Source organism: Meles meles, chromosome X (assembly GCF_922984935.1).
Source record: "Meles meles chromosome X, mMelMel3.1 paternal haplotype, whole genome shotgun sequence".
NCBI lineage: Eukaryota > Metazoa > Chordata > Mammalia > Carnivora > Mustelidae > Meles > Meles meles.
In genome coordinates, this window is record NC_060087.1 from 119,342,502 (window position 1) to 119,362,255 (window position 19,754).

The window sequence follows — 19,754 nt, forward strand, 5'->3', positions numbered from 1 at the left end:
TGGGAATCTTGGGGACCATCTTAGACTTCTGCCTATTACAGTATACAAATCCCGAGTCCTTGCCTACCTGTCTAGCTGCAACTCTGACAACTCTCTGCCATCCCCTTATAATTTCACTCTAGAATTAAAGAACTAGGTATAGAAGATATACTAGGTATAGAATATATATTCCTTTACTTCTGTACATGCTACAGCTCTCTACCAGGAATGTTCCTCCTCTCATCTGTCTACCAGGTAATCTTCTATTGATCATTTAAGTCTCAGCTGTTACTTCCTCTATGAGGACTCCCTTGACTCCCTGGCTGGGTTAGGTGCTTCTTCTACTCTGCTTTCATTGTGTTTTGTACCTGCCCCCTTAAAATGAACCTCCATTAGCCCGAGTTTCTTGAGAGAATGTACCTTATCTTTTTGGCTATATCTGCACATCTAGTACAGTGCAAGCAAAGACTTTGTCAGTGATGGTGGGGTGAATGAGTGAATTAATGGATAGCCAAGCAGTTACAAGAAGTCTGGTATAGGGAGAAAGTGCTGAAGATCTGTAGTAGATTTGTGGATTTGTAGAGGGCTTTGTATGCCATACCAAGGGAATGGGACTTATCTTGAAAGCAACAGGGAGCCATTGGAAAGTTTAAAAGCAGAGAATGAAATTATGAGATTCATGTTTTAGTAAGCTCACTCTAAAACTGTGGACCAGTGTTTCTCAAAGTGTACTCCTTGGACCATCTGCATCAGAATCAGTGGTGTTAGTAGACATGCAGATTGACAAACTCCAGACCTGTAGCAGAAGATTACCAAAAACTGGAGGTTTGGAATCTGAATTTAGCATAATCCTCCCCCTTCATGATTTTTATATTCACTAAAGCATGAGAACCGGGGCACTTACTGGATATGTGTAAACCTGGACAAGTATCTCCACTGCTCTCTCCCTCAGCTTCCTCCATCTGTAATATGGCAATGATAAGAGCACTTATCTTACAGAATTGTGAGAATTAAGGTAATGAATATGAAGCTCTTAGAAAATACCCAGTATACAATAAGAACTCTATATGCATTCTGTATAGGTATATATTATTTACTGGAAGAATAAGAATGGAAAAAGAAGAATCTGTTAAATTCATCTGGGTGGGTAATGCTGTGGGCCTGACTTAAAGCACTGATAGTGGGAATAGAAAAGAAGGGCAGAGTTGATGGGCATTTGGAGAGATTATTAACAGGACTTGTTCACTGACTGGACAGAGATTATCAACAGGACTTGTTCACTGATTGGACTGGAGAATAAGAAGTTAGAGTTGAAACCAGAGGAGGTAAGGGATGAAACAACTTCTGGAAGGGAAGTTCTGAGTTCATTTTGAAATATGATAAGTCTGAGATGCCTCCAAGTCTTCCAAGTCAAGTTGTCCTGATAGACTGGCTAACACACCGCAGTGAAAATAGCATCAAACACATGGTTGCCCAGAATTGTTCAGTCCAAAATTATCTGTAATCCCAAGTCATTCACCCAGACCCATTAGGAGTTCCTCTGCAAGCCAGACATCAGAACAGGGAATGGGGTGGCAATTCTACCTTAACCTCTGGGGCCAACCTAGAGACTAGTTTCAATTACGATCCAACTCATTAGACACATTTTTCTCAAGCCAAATGTTGCATGGCTCAATTGAACCACAACCAAGAATTTTCATCTCCATTTGCAAAGGTCTCTCAAATGATAGTAGGCAGAGCACAATGGCCACTGAGGATTAAACATAAGTGTGATCACTTAACAAAACCAAGGCAGGGGAAGGAATGTTGCAAAGTGATGCCTTCCAACCCTTAAGATATGTGAAAGAGGGGGGCGCCTGGGTGGCTCAGTGGGTTAAGCCACTGCCTTCGGCTCAGGTCATGATCTCAGGGTCCTGGGATCGAGTCCCGCGTCGGGCTCTCTGCTTGGCGGGGAGCCTGCTTCCTCCTCTCTCTCTGCCTGCCTCTCTGCCTACTTGTGATCTCTCTATGTCGAATAAATAAATAAAATCTTTAAAAAAAAAAAGATATGTGAAAGAGGGAGCCAAAAGCCCACGGTATTTGCTTTTAAAGCTGTTTCAGCTGCTTTAATCAGCTGCTTGTCAATTCCTTCCTAAAATAGGACACAGGATATAAAAATAAAATAAGGGACAAACAGGTTTCATGATGAAAATGTTGCTGTGGAGCAGTGATTTATCAGACATCTTTCATCACTGTCAAAAAACATTTTCAAAATCACTTCAACCCATTTTCAAAATCAGTTTGGCCCAAGGTAACGTAAGTGTGACCCAACACCTTTGCTGTTTACATAGACTCCTTTGTTTGTGCAGTCTTGCCTCTGCATACGGCTAAGGCTTACATTTAGCTCCAAAGGTCTCAGAGATTTTATACATCAATTAATTGTACTGCAGACCTGTTCCCTAGCTGTTCCTCATTTAATCATAACGGATCAGCCTTTTCAGGAGTTCTGATGCACCCAGAATGAGGCCCAGCTGATTTATATAATCTGCACGTCAGTTGTCTCTTCCCTGCTGGTAGGTTGTAGGAAAGACTGGCTGCCAACTGCTGTCAATATTGTTGATTTTTACGCCTGAGCATTAGGAGGATATAAGCTTTATAAATTATCTATGACTGTTTTTACGAACAGATCTGAAATGTGATCAGTGGGACAGTATAAATGACAAAACACTAGCACAAAGAATTCATTTCTTCCATACAGTCTGACATCAAAATACAAGGCCCTCAGAAACCCCCGTTTTTTAAACTACCATGAAGCTGATATCACAACTCATCACACTCCCTTGTGATAGCTTCCTCTGTGACTGGCTCTGGCCTAGGGTCTCGGGGTTAGGGCTTATCAGAGCAACGGGAATCATTTTTCAATGAAAGCTTCCTTCTCCAACGAAATTAGCAAATTTGTTTGCCCCCTACAAGACCTCTATAGATTCTTCTACTTCTTGTAATAATTATGATAGCACTGAATATAAAAAATCATATTTTAAAACACTGAGGTTTATATTTTGCCGAGTTCCTATGTATTTTTTAGTATAAATTAACACAAGCAATATATGCATGTGGTTTAAAAAAATCAAGTACCATAGAAGGGCATATTTTGAAAAGTGAGTCTCCCCTGCCCCCATGCTACACTTCCCAGAGGCCATTATTGCAACAGTTTCCTACATCTCCTTTCAGTAATTTTCAACATTGATATACAAATATGTATATATACATCCTTTTAAATCATAAATGGGAATATACTGCACAAACTATCCTGTACCTTATTTCTTTTCATTTACTGATTCGCTTAGAAGACCTCCATTATCACCCTAACCCAATTTCGTCATCTCTTCCCTATACTTCTGCAGTAACACATCTGATTGAAATTCTTATTGAGATAATTGAAAATTCCTATGCTAATTTAAGATAATAATACAGAAAGATCACTTACTTGCTTTGCCCAGTTTACCCACATGGCAACATTTTGCAAACTATAGTATAATATCACAACTAGGATACTGAGATTGATATAATCAGCTGATCTTATTAAAAGTATCCCAGTTTTACTGATCCTCATTTGTGTGTGTGTGTGTGTGTGCGTGTGTGTGTGAGTGTGTGTGTGTGTGTGTGTGTGTGTGTGTGTGTGTGCATGGTCTATATTTACTTCAATACATTTTTCCCTTTGGCATAGGTTCATGTATCCATCACAAAACATACTCAACAGTTCCAACAACATAATGATCCCTCCTGTTTTCCTTTATAATCATACTCACCTCCTCCCTCCTGCTACCCCTCCCTCAACCCTAATCACTGACAACCACTAATTAGCCGTCCATTTTAAAATTTTTGTCATTTAAAAAATGTTATACAAATGGAATCATGCTTTTTAAACTTTTTGGGATTCGCTTTTTTTTTTCACTCAGCATAATTTCCTGGGGATTCGTCCAAGTTGTTACATGTATCAATAGTTGATGCCTTTTTATTGCTGAGAAGCAGTCCTCCATGGTATGGATATACCATAGTTTTTTTTTAACCATTCACTTTTTGAAGAGCATCTGCAGTGCTTCTAGTTTCTGTCTACTAAGACTAAAGCTGTGGTGGGCCAGTTGTGCAATAGAGTAATACATCTGATTATAGAAGAATAAAGCAGCTATGAACATTTGTGTACAGGTTGTGTAAATAAAAATTTTCCAGGGCACCTGGGTGGCTCAGTCAGTTAAGCATCTGCCTTTGGCTCAGGTCATGATCTCAGGGTCCTGGGATCAAGCCCTGTGTTGGGCTCTCTGCTCAGTGGGGAGTCTGCTTCTCCCTCTCACTTTCCCTCCATTCTTTCTCTCTCTCTCAAATAAGTAAATAATACCTTTTTTAAAAAACAAAAGTTTTCCATTTCTCTGGGATAAAGGCCTAAAAGTGCCTTTGTTGGGTCATATGATAATTGCATTAAGACTGCAAAACTAGTTTCCAGAGTGGCTGTAACATTTTATATTTTCTCAGAGATGTATGAGTAATCTAGTTTCTCTGAATCCTCACCAACATTTGGTACTGTAACTATTTTTTATTTTAGCCATTCGGATAGATGTATAGTCCTACTTCATTTTGGCTCCAATTTGCATTTCCTTGATGGCGAATGATGTTGAACATGTTTTCATGGACTTATTTGCCATCTGTGCATATCCAGTTTGGTGAAATGTCTCTTCATGAGGTCTCCTGATCATTTTATAATTTGTTCTGTTACCGCTGAGTTTTGAGATCTATTTATATATTCTTAGTACTAGTCATTTGTCAGATACATTGTTTGCAAATATCTTCTCCCAGCCCATAATTTATCTTTCATCCTCTTCACATAGACTCTCACAGAACAAAAGTTTTCATTTTGATGAGGTGAAATTTTTCTAGTCTTCCTTTTAGGAATCATGCTTTGATATCAAGTCTAAGAACTCTTTGACTAGCCTTAGTTCCCAAAGATTATCCCCTATGATTTTCCTAAAAGTTTTATAGTTTTTATGTTTTACATTTAAGTCTATGACACATTTTGAGTTAATTTTTGTATTAGAGTCTGAGATTTAGGAGGAAGTTTGTTTTGTTTAGTTTTTGCCTATGGATGTTTAATTGCTCCAGCACTCTGTTGAAGACTATCCTTCTGTTGATTACGTTCATACAATTAAGAACAATTGAGCATATTTTCGTGAGGGTCCATTTCTAGATTCTTTATGTCATTTCACTGTGTGTCTACCTCTTCATACAATCTTGATTACTGTAGCTATATGGTAAGCCTTATTATCAGGTAAAGCAATTCCTCCCACATTATTCTTCTTTACAAAGATTTTTTTTATCTGTCCCACGGCCTGTGCTTTTCCATACAAATGAGAATAAGTTTGTCTGTATCTGTGCCCTCTTCCAAAAAAACCAGTTGGTGGTGTTTACATTGATCAGTTTGAGGAGAGGTAACATCTTTAGTATGTTGAGCCATCCATTCCGTAAACTTGGTACATTTTTCCATTTGTTTTTAATTTCTTTCACCAGCATTTTGTAATTTCAATCCTATAGCTCCTATACCTGTTTTGCTCCACATACTCCTAAGGATTTTTCTTTATTTGGAGCAACTGTAAATGATACTGTTTTTTTTTTTGTTTCCATAATGCACTGTTAGTATAAGAATGTGATTGGTTTTTGTGTTTTGCTCTTATAACCTACAACCTTGCTGAAATTCACTTATTATTTCTAAAAGTTTCTTATAGATTACCTTTTTTTTTTACATATATAATCATGTCACCTCAAAACAGGAAGAGATTTTTCATTTCTAATTTGTATGTCTTTTATTTTTCTTGTCGGGATATAGAGGTTACAACTTACAGTACTATGGTGAATAACAGTGGCAAGAGAAGATATCTTTGATTTGTCCCTGATGCAAGGGTAAACAATTCTTGGGGCACCTGGGTGGCTCAGTCGGTTAATCATCCAACTCTTGATATTGGCTCAGGTCATCATCTCAGGGTTGTGAGACTGAGCCCCATTTTGGCTCCATGCTGAGCATGCAGCCTGCTTAAAATTCTCTCTCTGCCCCTCCACACCACCTTTCCCTTTCCCTCCCACTCTAAAAATAATTAATAAATAAATAAATAAATAAATAAATAAGAGTAACCTATTCTCTCTTTCACCATTGAGTAGGCTAGCTGTAAGTTTATTGGTAAAGCTCTTTATAAACTTGAGAAAATTCTTCTCCATTTCTAACTTCCTGAGACTTTTTATCATTGATGAGTATTGGATTTTGACAAATGCTTTTTATGTATAAGTTGATATGATCACATTATTATCTTTCTTTAGCTTCTTGCTATAGCAGATTACATTGATTGTTCCTCAAATGCCCATCATGCCTTGCAACTTGGAATAAATGCCATTTGGCCACAGTGTAAAACTCTTTTTATACATTGCTGAATTCAGTTTGCTAATATTTTGTTGGTATTTTTGGCATATAAATTCATGAGATATATTGGTCTATCATTTTCTTTCTTCTTTTTTTTTCTTCTTTTTGTACTGTCTTTATCTGGTTTTGGAATCAGGATAATATTGTCCTCATAAAATGTGCTGAAAAGCTCTGCCATCATCACTAGGCATTCCTCAACAGGTGCCCAACAATTATATGGAGAGGAGTGAAATCACTGAATAGTTTTCAAATAAACATGAGTTTTTGGTAGATTCCTTGTTCTGTTGCCATGAAAACTTGTTAACAGAGGTTATGAACTGAATGTTTGCATTTCCCTTCCCTCCCTAAATCCATATGTTGAACTCCTAACCTCTAATGTAATATTTGGAAGTATGGGCATTGGGTGCTGGTTAGATATAGAGAAGGTCATGGGGATGGGACTACCAATCATTACTAGTGCCCTTGTAAGAAGAGAAAGAGGCCATAGCTCACTCACTCTCACTCTCTACCATGTGAAGATAATCAAGAAGGCAGCCATCTGCAAGTTAGAAAGTTAACCCTTCCCAAAAAACAAATCTTGATCTTGTACATCTAGACTTGAGAACTATGAAAAATAAATGTCTGTTTTTTAAAAAAATATATACTGGGTAGTAATTCCTCCCTTTCTTTACTGGGTAGGGGATTACATAAAATTGTTAGTAATTCTTTAAGTCTTTAGTAGAATTCCCAGTGAAACCTAGAAATTATTTCCTCAAGAGTTTCTAAATTATGAACTCAATTTCTGTAATGGTTATAGGCCCATTCAGATTACCTATTTCACCTTAGGTCTCTGGACTTTTGATTTTCAGGGATTGGTCCATTTCTATGTTTTCAAATTAATTGACATAAAGTTGTTCCTAGTATTCCCTTATTATCTTTTTGGTGGTTGTAGGATCTATAATGATATCCCCTACTTTATCCATGATGTTAATGATTTGTCTTTAATTTCATCAGTCTTGCTAGAGATCAATTTTCAATTGATCAATTTATCAACTTTATTGATTTGTTTAGAATCAGCTGTTTGCTTCACTCATATTCTCTGTTTCCATATTGTCCATTTCATGGATTTCTGATCTTATAATTTCCTTCTTCTTCTTCCTTTGGTTATATTTTGCTCTTCACTTCAAGTTTCTTGAGATAGGGGCTTAGGTTATTGGTTTGAGACATGTCTTCATTAGTAATTCAAGCATTTGACTCTATACATTTCCTTCTCAGCACTATTTTAGCTATTAGGAATAAACCTAATTAAAGACACAAAAGATCTGGACTCTAGAAACTACAGAACACTTATGAAATAAATTGAGGTAGACATAAAGATGGAAAAATTTTCCATGCTCATGGACTGGAAGAATAAACATTGTTAAAATGTTTATCCTCTCCAGAGCAATTTACACTTTTAGGGCCATTCCTATTAAAATAGCAGTGGCATTTTTCAAAGAGCTAGAACAAAAAATCCTAAAATTTGTATGGAACCAGGAAAGACCCTGAATTGCCAAGGGAATGATGAAAAAGAAAACCAAAGCTGGGAGCATCACATTGCATGACTTCAAGCTGTATTACAAAGCTGTGATCACCAAGAGAGCATGGTAATTCCTTATTTAAATTCAATGTAGCTAACACATGCTGTATAGTTTCAGGGATAGAATTTAGTGGTTCATCACTTGCATGTACTTTATTGATCATTATATCAAGTGCTCATTACATCAAGAGCCCTCCTTAATGTCCATCACCAAATTACCCCATCCCCCCCCACCCATCTCCCCTCCAGCAACTCTGTTTGTCTCTTAGAATTCACTCTTATGGTTTGCCTCCCTCTCCATTTTCATCTCATTTTATTTTTCATTCCCTCCACCTACATTCATCTGTTTTATTTCTTAAATTCCAAATTTGAGTGAAATAAGGTGTTTGTCTTTCTCTGACTGACTTATTTCGCTTGGCATTATACCCTCTATACCATCCATGTTGTTGCAAATGGCAAGGTTTCATTCTTTCTGATGGCTTAGTAATATTCCTCTGTGTGTGTGTGTGTGTGTGTGTGTGTGTGTATCACGTCTTCTTTATCCATTTATCTGTTGATGGACTTCTCAGGTCTTTCCACAGTTGGCTATTGTGGACATTGCTGCTATAAGGGGTTCAGGTGCCCCCTTTGGATCACTACATTTGTATCTTTGGGGTAAATACCTAGAAGTGCAATTCCTGGGTCCTAGGGTAGCTCTATTCTTAACATTTTGAGGAACCTCCATACTGTTTTCCAGAGTGGCTGCACCAGTTTTCATTCCCACCAACAGTGCAAGACAGTTTCCCTATCTTGCATTCTGGCCAACATCTGTCATTTCCTGAATTGTTAATTTTAGCCATTCTGACCGGTGTTAGGTGGTATCTCATTGTGGTTTTGGCCTGCATTACCCTGATGCTGAGTGATGTGGAACATTTTTTTATGTATCTGTTGGCCATTTGTATGTCTTCCTTGGAGAAATGTCTGTTCATATCTTCTGACTGGATTACTTGGTTTTTGAATATTGATTTGGATAAGTTCTTAATTGGATGCTAGCCCTTTATCTGATAAGACATTTGCAAATATCTTCTCCCATTCCACAGGTTGCCTTTTAGTGTTGTTGATGGTTTCCTTTGCTGGGCAAAAGCTTTTTACTTAATGAAGTCTCGACAGTTCATTTTTGCTTTTGTTTCTCTTGCCTCTGGAGAGTGGTGTCTTTCTTCATCTTCAACCCTACTGTCCAGGAATAAATCCCACTTGGTTGTGGTGAATAATCCTTTTAATGTACTGGTCAATCCTATTGGATAGTATGTTGGTGAGGATCTTTGCATCCTTGCTCATCAGGGACATTGGTCTGTATTTCTTTTTTCTTATTTTTTTAATAAACATATAATGTATTATTAGCCCCAGGGGTACAGGTCTGTGAGTCACCAGGTTCACACACTTCACAGCACTCACCATAGCACATACATATTTCTCCTTTTTCATGGGGTCTTTGGTTTGGGGATCAAGGTAATGCTGGCCTCATATAATGAATTTGGAAGTTTTCCTTTCATTTCTATTTTTTGAAATAGTTTCAGAAGAATAGGTATTAATTCTTCTTTAAATGTTTGGAAGAATTCTGCTGGGAGGCCATCTGGCCCTGAACTCTTGTTTGTTGGGACATTTTTTATTACTGATTCAATTTCTATGCTAGTTATGGGTCTGTTCAGGTTTTCTATTTCTTCCTGTTTCAGTTTTGGTAGTTTATATGTTTCTAGGAATGCATCTATTTCTTCCAGATTGCCTAAATTGTTGGCATATAATTGCTCATAATATTCTCTTGTAATTCTTTGTATTTCTTCAGTGTTGGTTGTGGTCTCTCCTCTTTCATTCATGATTTTATTTATTTGGGTCCATTCTATTTTCTTTTTTATGTATTTTTTTAATTTCTTTTCAGCATTAACAGTATTCATTGTTTTGGCATCACACCCAGTGCTCCATGCAGTACGTGCCCTCCCTATTACCCACCACCTGCTTCTCCAACCTCCCACCCCCCGCCCCTTCAAAACCCTCAGGTTCTTTTTCAGAGTCCATAGTCTCTCATGGTTCACCTCCCCTTCCAATTTCCCTCAACTCCCTTCTCCTCTCCATCTCCCCATGTCCTCCATGTTATTTGTTATGCTCCACAAATAAGTGAAACCATATGATAATAGACTCTCTCTGCTTGACTTATTTCACTCAGCATAATTTCTTCCAGTCCTGTCCATGTTGCTACAAAAGTTGGGTATTCATCCTTTCTGATGGAGGCATAATACTCCATTGTGTATATGGACCATATCTTCCTTATCCATTCATCCATTGAAGGGCACCGTGGTTCTTTCCACAGTTTGGCAACCATGGCCAATGCTGCTATAAACACTGGGGTACAGATGGCCCTTCTTTTCACTACATCTGTATCTTTGGGGTAAATGCCCAGTAGTGCAATTGCAGAGTCATAGGGAAGCTCTATTTTTAATTTCTTAAGGAATCTCCACACTGTTCTCCAAAGTGGCTGCACCAACTTGCATTCCCACCAACAGTGGGGTTTATCAATCTTATTAGTTCTTTCAAAGAACCAGCTCCTAGTTTCATTGATCTGTTCTACTGTTTTTTTCCTATCTCTAGATCATTGATTTCTGCTCTAATCTTTATTTTATCTCTTCTCCTGATGGATTTAGCCTCTATCCACTGTTCTTTTTCCAGCTCCTTTAGGTGTAAGTTAAGGTTGTATATTTGAGACTTTTCTCGTTTCTTGAGGAAGGTCTGTATTGTTATATACTTCTCTCTTAGTACTGCCTTTGCTGCATCCCAAAGGTTTTGAATTTTTGTGTTTTCATTTTATTTGTTTCCATGCGTTTTTTAATTCTTCTTTAATTTTCTGGTTCACCCATTCATTCTTTAGTAGGATGCTCTATAACCTCCATTTGCAGTCCTTCTAAATTTTTTCTTGTGGTTGACTTCAAGTTTTAATGCACTGTGGTCTGAAAATATGCATGGTATGATCTCAATCTTTTTGTACTAGTTGAGACCTGATTTGTGACCCAGTATGTGATCTATTCTGGACAATGTTCCATGTGCACTCAAGAAGAATGTGTATTTTGCTGCTTTAGGCTGATATACTCTGGATATATATCCGTTAAGTCCATCTGGGCCTGTGTGTCATTCAAAGTCCTTGTCTCCTTGTTGATCTTCTGCTTAGATGATCTGTCCATTGCTGTGAGTGGAGTGTTAAAATACCTTATTATTGTATTATTATCAATGAGCTTCTTTAATTTTGTTATTAATTGGCTTATATATTTGGCTGTTCCCATGTTATCAGCATAAAAATTTATAATTGTTAGATCTTCTTATTGGATTTAAGTATGACATAGTATCCTTCCTCATCTCTTATTATACGCTTTGGTTTAAAATCTAATTTGTCTGATATAAGGATTGCCACCCCAGCTTTCTTTTGATGTCCATTAGCATGGTAAATAATTTTCCACCCCCTCACTTTAAATCTGGAGGTATCTTTGGGTCTAAAATGAGTCTCTTGTAAATAGCATATCAATAGGTCTATTTTTTTTTATCCATTCTGACACCCTATTGTCTTTTGATTGGAGCATTTAGTCCACTTACATTCAGAATAATTATTGAAAGATGTGAATTTATTGTTGTTGTATTACCTGTAAAGTCACTGTTCCTACAGATTATCTCTGTTCCTTTCTGGTTTATTTTTGGCTCTCTCTGCTCTCAAAGGATCCCCTTTAGTATTTCCTGCAGGGCTAGTTCAGTGTTCACAAACACCTTTCATTTTTGTTGTCCTGGACACTCTTTATCTCTCCTTCTATTCTGAATGAAAGCTTTGCTGGATAAAGTAGTCTTGGCTGCATATTTTTCCCATTTAGTACATTGAATATACCATGCCAGTCCTTTCTGATCTGCCAGGTCTCTGTGGACAGGTCTGCTTCCAGCCTTATATTTATACCCTTGTAAGTTAAAGACCTCTTGTCCCCAGGTACTTTCAGGATTTTCTCTTTATCTTTGAAGTTGGAAGTTTCATTATTATATGTCACAGTGTTGACTTATCTAATGATTTTCAGGTGGGTTCTCTGTGCCTCCTGGACTTGAGTGTCTGTTTCCTTCCTCAGATTAGGGAAGTTCTCAGCTATAATTTTTTCAGATAGATCTTCTGCCCTTCTCTCCCACTCTTCATCTTCTAGAACTTCTAGTATCCAAATATTTCATTTTATGGAATGGCTGTGTTCTCTAAGTCTCCTTTTGTGGTCCAGTAGTTTTCCTTCTCTCTTCGTTTTAGTTTCCTTATTTTCCATCATTTTATCTTCTATATCCCTGACTCTCTCTTCTGCCTCATTCATCCTCATTTTTATAGCCTCTATTTGGGACTGTATCTTAGAGACAGTATTTTTAATTTTGGCCTGACTGATTTTAGTTCTTTCATTTCAACATTGAGGATTCTCTAATGTCTTTTAGGGTTTTTTTTTCAAGACCAGTTAGTATCTTTATAATCATTGTTTTAAATTCTAATTCAGACATCTTACTTATATCCATATTGATTAAATCCCTGGCAATGAGTACTATCTCCTGTTCTTTCTCTTGTGGTAAGTTTCTTTGTCTCATCATTTTGTCCAGGAAAGAAAGAAAGGGGGGAAGAAAAGAAAACAACAACAACAAAAAACTTCAGGAAATGTTTCTGGTGTATGCTGTGTACACTCTGCTATTGTGTTTTGGCTGTTCTTTCCCACTGGTCCTTCCTCTACAGAGTTCCTCCTTACTTGTAGTGGGGAGTGTGTGGAAATTTAAGTAGGTGTGCTTTGATTTGTTTATATAAGCTGCAGGGAGCATGAAATTGGATAGAGTTGGGCAAGGCTGTTGAGAAGACTTCATCCATCCACAAGAGAAATGCATCACAGGTGCTTGAGTATGTTGATAAAGTCATGACAGTACTTTTTCAAGAACATTAACCCATTTTTCAGTGTTAGAGGTAATTGAATTTGACCCTTACTCCTAGTAGTTCTGGCTGTGGTGACTATGGTGGTGGAAGTTCCAGTGGTGTCTACCTTAAATATATGCTTTAAAATGGTTTACTGGAATCAGTTTTCTACCATTTCAAGTGTGGAAACTTCAGTTCTATTTAGGCCGATTTACCTTCCCCACTTTTAAATATCATTGTTTTGAGTATTCGTGTTATAGTATTTGTTTTCATCTACAAATATGGTTTATAAAACTCATGAGAAAATGGATAGTCTATTGTAAGTACCCGTATTTCTGCTCTTTTCATTGTTCCTTCTTCCTAATTCTTCAAAATTTCTTTTATCATTTTCTTTCTGTAGGAAGAATTTCTTTTAGTTAATATTTAATGGTAAGTCTGCTAGTGAAAAATTCTTAGTTTTCCTTTGCCTGAAAATGTTATTATTTTCTCTTCATTCCTGAAGGACAGTTTCAATGGATACAGAATTTATTGACAGTTATTTCCCTTCAGCGCTTGAAAAATGTTGTGTTACTTCTTTCTGGCCTTTATGTTTACAGATCAGAAATATACTCTTGAAATGGCATCCTCTTTTAGGTAATATGTCATTTCACTGAGGCTGCTTTCAAGATTTTTTGTTTTTATTTTGCAAAAGTTTAATTAGTATGTATCTTATCATTTTTCTTTAGTTTTCCTATTTATGGTTCACTCAGCTTCTGGGGTCTGTAGGTTTGTGTCTTTTGCTAAATTAGAACTTTTCAGGCATCATTTCTTCAAATTCAAATACTCTTTCAGCCTCACTGTCTCTTATCCTTCTGAGACACTGATTATACAAATGTTGGAATATTTTATTTTCTCATAGGCCCCTGAGGCTCTGCCTCCTTTAAGTCTATTTTCTCTCTGTTCTTCAAAATGGGTGGCTTCTATTAGTCGCTCCTCAAGTTTATGTCCTCTGTCATCTCCAATGTACTATTAAGCTTATTCAGTATGCTATTTATTTCAGTTGTTGAAATTTTCAGTACTCTAACTTCTATTTGGTTCTTTATATGACTTTTTTTTTGCTGAGATTTTCTTTTTTTCTTTTTTTTTCATTTGTTTCAAGAGAATTTGCAATTGATTGCAGAAGCATTTTTATGGTAGCTGCTTTGAAATCCTTGTCAGATAATTCCAACATTTGATTCATCTCGGTGTTGGCATCAGTGCATTGTTTTTTCTCATTCAAGTTGTGATTTTCTGGTTGTTATGATGGGTGGTTTTCAAGTTCATCTTCAACATTTTGTTCATTATGTTAGGACACTCTGAGAACTATTTAATTCTTTTATTTCGGCAGGCAGTCATCCTGTTTGAGTTTAACATGCTGGTCTTGGCCTAATTTTGTGGGCTGTGTTTCCAATGGCAATTTGTTTTCAGAGACTTTGTGGTATTATTTCGGGCCACCTCATTTATCTGGTGCCACTGGGGCTCCCTGTGTTTCCTTCTAGTGCTGACTGATGAAGAGGTGAACAGAAGGGTTACCATAAGGCCAGGCTGTGAGGTGTTCTCAGTGGGAGAATGGAAGGGTATGCTGGGATGCCCTTACTGATGCCTCCAACTCCTCTGGTGCCTGTGGTTGGGAAAGGTAAAGAATTTTTTTTTTACCTATGAGGATAAAGAGGTTTCCAAGATCTAGATATTTGCTGTTGACTAAGTTCCTTTTTCCAGGTTTTCCTATCTGTTCTACTGCCTCATCAGGGGAAGGGAGTCTCCAGGCTCTTTGGGACAAATGTGCTTCCCAGGCTGGGCTTCTGTCAGCCTTTATAAAAGTGATTATTTTAGTTTTAATACATGCATTAAGGTATAATTTAGGTAACACAAAATTCATCTATTGTACGCATTTAAAAATGACTTTTGTAAGCTTATAGAGGTTCTTTTAAGACTTATTTATTTATTTGACAGAGAATGAGAGAAAGCACAAGCAAGGAGAGTGGCAGGCAGACAGAGAAGGAGAAGCAGGCTCCTGGCTGAGCAGGGAAAATGACGCGGAGCTCGATCCCAGGACCCCAGGATCATGACCTGAGCCAATAGCAGATGCTTAACCAACTAAGCCACCCAGATGCTCCTGTAAGGTTATAGTGTTTTATAACCAGAATCACAATCCAGTTTTAGAACCTTTACATCACCTCAAACAGTTTGCTTATAACCTTTTACAATTAATCCAACCCCCTAGGCAACCACTGATTTGTTTCAGGTCTCTACAAATATGCCTTCTAATGGCATTTCAATAAGGGGAAACCATACACAATGACACAATTTTTTGTACCTAAATTCTTTCACTTATCACAATTTTTTCAAGTTCAGTTATGTCATTTCATGTGCCCATATTTCACTCCTTTTAATTGAAAAACAATACTCTATCATATAAATATGCCCCATTTTATTTTTTATTACATATGAATTAATAGTTGCTTGGGTTACTTTCAGTTTTAAGACATTATGAATAAAGTGGCATAGGCATTTGAATGCACGTGTTTGTATGCAACATGTTTTCAACTTATCTCTGGCAGATTTCTAGGAGTGGAAGTGCTGAGTCCTATGTTAAGAAATTAATGAACTGATTCAAAAATGATTATACAATTTTCACATCCTCACCACCAATGAATGAAGATTCAGTTTCTCTGTTTGAGGAGGTTATTGGCTCTGTCTAGACTCCCCATCTCTGCACCATTTACTGTTAATTCCTATTCATCCTTCATATGTTAATTCAACATCAGGCAAGCCTTCCTTGAAATCCTCTACTAAATCAGACCTGTTATAGGTTCTGAAAATAATCTGTAATTTTCATTTCTCTCACTAATCATGGCTTGGACTTACACATTGCTTTGTGTGATTATTTGTTTAATGTCTATCTCTCTCAGTTGGCCCTGTCTGTTTTCCTCAATACTGTATCCCTAACAGCTAGGGCACAGAAGGCCCTCGATAAATACTTTCTGAATGGATGAATGAATGAATACATGTCATCTGGGAGGATTAAAAGTCAACCTCATTATTCAAAGTTCTCCCTGCTAGGCTCTTTAGAGAAGAACAGACAGACTGGTATGGACCACCCATTCATTTCCCAAATGCCCAGCCTGGAGGCAGTGTTCCACTGCAATATTCTTTACAGGCTGAGGGTTGATGGATGTCTCCCTGGTGATCCATTTTGTATTATCAAGCTGTATGCTGTATGTGAAGCTGACCTCAAGACCTGGAAGGGAATTAAGATTCCCTTCCCACATCCTATATGCCAAGTCCTTTATATAAAGGTAAAAAAGACCTCACTTAAATGTCTGCTTCTCTAAGCAAGGACTCTCCCTGCTGATGTAAACCAATAAGGATGGCAATGTGGAATAAAGGCAGAAGCCCCTACTTCAACCCTTTTGCTGTTTCCCAACTTATAAAGGATTGGCTTGGAGTATTTTGTTGATCCCACACGGAAGACCTCAGACCAGTTTGCAAAATGACAGTTGTAATTCACATAAGAAAGAATTTATCAGAATTGTTCTAAGATTGAATGAGTGGCACAGAGAAGCAATGAGCTCTCTGTCACTAAAGGTATTCAAGAGGAGACTGGATAAGCCCTTGACAAAATTAGAGCACATCAGATGGGGAAGAAAAAGAAGAGCTCTGAGGTTCTCTCCAACACTGACATTGAGAAAGTACGAAATGGGTGCTCTTCATCTCTCTAGTCACAGGGGATGGGGTTTACAGAGTCATCTCCTCTCTTTCCTGGATTCTCTTGACCCCAAGGGTCTCTTGGCTGGGGTTGGGGTACAGTCTGTGGCTAGAGAACATAACTGAGTTAATACTTTTACAAAGACTGAACTTGTGACCTTGTCCTCATTAGATGTGTCCTCTAACCCCCTCCCAAGTTCACAGATACATTTCTGATATGCAGCAGTGAAATTCATTCTAGAGAGACAGAGTTTCACACCATGTGAAGTGACATAATCCAACGACATCTATTTCAGCATGATAACATTGTGCTCCATTTAAAAATGAAATTTTCAGGGGTGACAAAAATTTAAATGATGGTTTTGAAGTATTTTGAGTGAGAAATTTTCTATCAAAGCAAGAGGAAATGTTATGCAAAAGGATTTGAAGCTTCAACCATGCAGAGACATAAATATCACATATTAATAGATTTGACCTAGTTGCAATCATAGTCAGCTTCATTCTCATCTTGTCTCCCTCACATGTTTATTCTGCATTTGGGTAGCTTGCTCTAAAAGGCCATGGGATATCTGTGGATGTGCACACACATACACACACACACACACACACACAAACGTAGGCAGTTAGCGTGATAATAAAGAACACTGAAAATAAAGTGGGTTTAAAGAAATCTTTTAATATTACTAACTTGACTTAAAATTACTAACTTGACTTAAAACTATTGGGGCTTGCAAATTACTGGCTCTTATTACTTTAAATCATACATTAGATTATCTCATTGCACAGATTTTCATTTTGCTTGACTATGGTACATATGATACAGCCTTCACTGGGCCACCTGTTGGATTTCCTATCAACCAAGGAAGAGCTGTAATTAATCTGCTTAGCAAATCTCTTTGAACTTTAGAGTTACACAGGAACTGAGAAAGCATTTAAATCAGAAATTCTTAATTTTCTAGGGTTTATATGATCATCTGAAACTAATGGAAACCACATACTTTTTCCTCAGAACACTGCACATATGTATTCACATACAATTTTGCACAGTCTTTCCTGGGTCTTAGAGACCCCTCATGCAGCCCAAATCCATGAAGTTCAGACTAAGATCCTATATTCTAATGTAACTTTTTCCTTTTAAAGACAATGAAGCTAACAGTAAGGGCCTATCTAAATTGATTTTTCCAATGATCTTTTTCCAATTGCAATCTGATTAAAAAATAGAAAACTTAAAAAAGAAATTGAAGACAAGGTTTAAGATATGTTACCTGATTAATAAAAAACACTATGGATAAACTTTGAGAATCAGGAGTACATTATATTTTCTAGATGGAATATTACTTTTAAGTGATAGGTCTAGAGAGAAATGAAAACCATTCCATTTAGTAAATTATACATTATTTTATTTCATGATGTGTACTTTAAGAATTAGGTCCACACTTGCCTTCCTATTACTTTCTTTGGAAATTGTACATCAAAGTTTAATTACATTTTCTTCCCAAGGTACCTTGATAGCTCAGTTAGTTAACTGTCCAACTCTTGATTTCAGCTCAGGTGATGATCTCAGGGTTGTGAGATTGAGCCCCGCATCAGACTGGACATGAAGCCTGCTTAAGACTCTCTCTCTGCCCATCCCCCTTTCTAAAAAAATAAATTAAATAATTATATTTTCTTTCCATTCAAAGGAAGGCCTCCAAAGGTATTATTTATATGGTTGTCTGTCTATTTGCTTGAGGAAATAAATTTAGTGTGGACCCACTGACATAGGAAAAGTTTCTCTTGAGCCTTGCAGTTATGTTTATTGAAGAGCAAAATTAAGATTTAAACATTGTTCAACCCATGTTTTTTCCATATTCTCTGCATTGGAATGATTTCCTGGGGTACCCTTTGGTTAGGATCAGTCTAGGAATGTTACCTGTAATGGTTGCTTCAAAACACTGTAGCTAGAGGCCAAGCATTTACCATAAATATATCATCGTAATTCCATGGCCCAGAGCCATGTGAATGCGAGCACTAAACACTGATACCAGGAATCAAATACAGAATTACCTGTTGGCTTTCACAAATCTTCTCTTTCCTTGAGTGTAGTGGAATCCTTTGACCTATGATATGTCCTATAAACTTCAAAGCAAATGTTGCCATCGTAAAGGCTAAGTAGAGATCTTGGCAAGAATATTGGTGCTAACAGATTGGCTGTCATGGAAACTGAGACAGACCTAATTTAAACAGAAACCATTGCTAGCCATCTAGCTCCTTATTTATGTATTTATTACTTATTGATTTATTTTTTCAAGATTGATTTATTTTAGAAAGAGACAGCATAAGCAGGGGGATGGGCAGAGGGAGAGAGAGAGAGAGAGAGAACCTCAAGTAGACACCAGGCTGAGCATGGAGTCTAACACAGGGCTCCACCTCACGACCCTGAGATCATGACCTGAGCCAAAACCAAGAGTTGGTTGTTCAGCAACCCAGGTACCCCTATTGATTTATTTTTGATCAGCCTTCTAAACCTAGAGTAAGAGGCTGGAGAATTCTAAAAATGTTTGTAATATTGAAAACCACTTGTGTTTTTCTGAATGTAGAGCAACAAATATCAAATTTTCCTTGACACTTGCTCATCCTTTGCAGTGAAACTGTGAGGTTCAGGACTATGAAATTCTTGAGGCTGGGCTTCAGTTTTCTTTTCTTTCTTTTTTTTTTTTCACAATTGGCAGAAATTACAAAAATGCCTGGAACTCCCTATATTCACTGGCAGAATCATATATTTTGTAGCTGAAAATTATCATGGAACTGGTCCAATTCACTACAATTACCAGTCCAATTGTCCAGTTGGGAGTCCAAACTATGACTATAGTCTAATTGACTAATAAACTACTGATAAACATGCTGGCTCACTTTTCTCCAGGGAGAAGACCTAACAAGGTGAGTGTTAGTTTTATCTTCACTCATTTCAACAAAAGGCTGATTTGGTCCATTAAAGAGTTGGCAAGAACAGAATCAAGTAGGAAAAAGGGTTCAATTTGCAGTTCTACAGAAGAAAGGTGATAAATCCAGAGTTTTTACTTCCTGGATGTTGATCTTTCTTGCTCTTGCTAGCCCTGACATCAGAGTATCCCACTGAACTC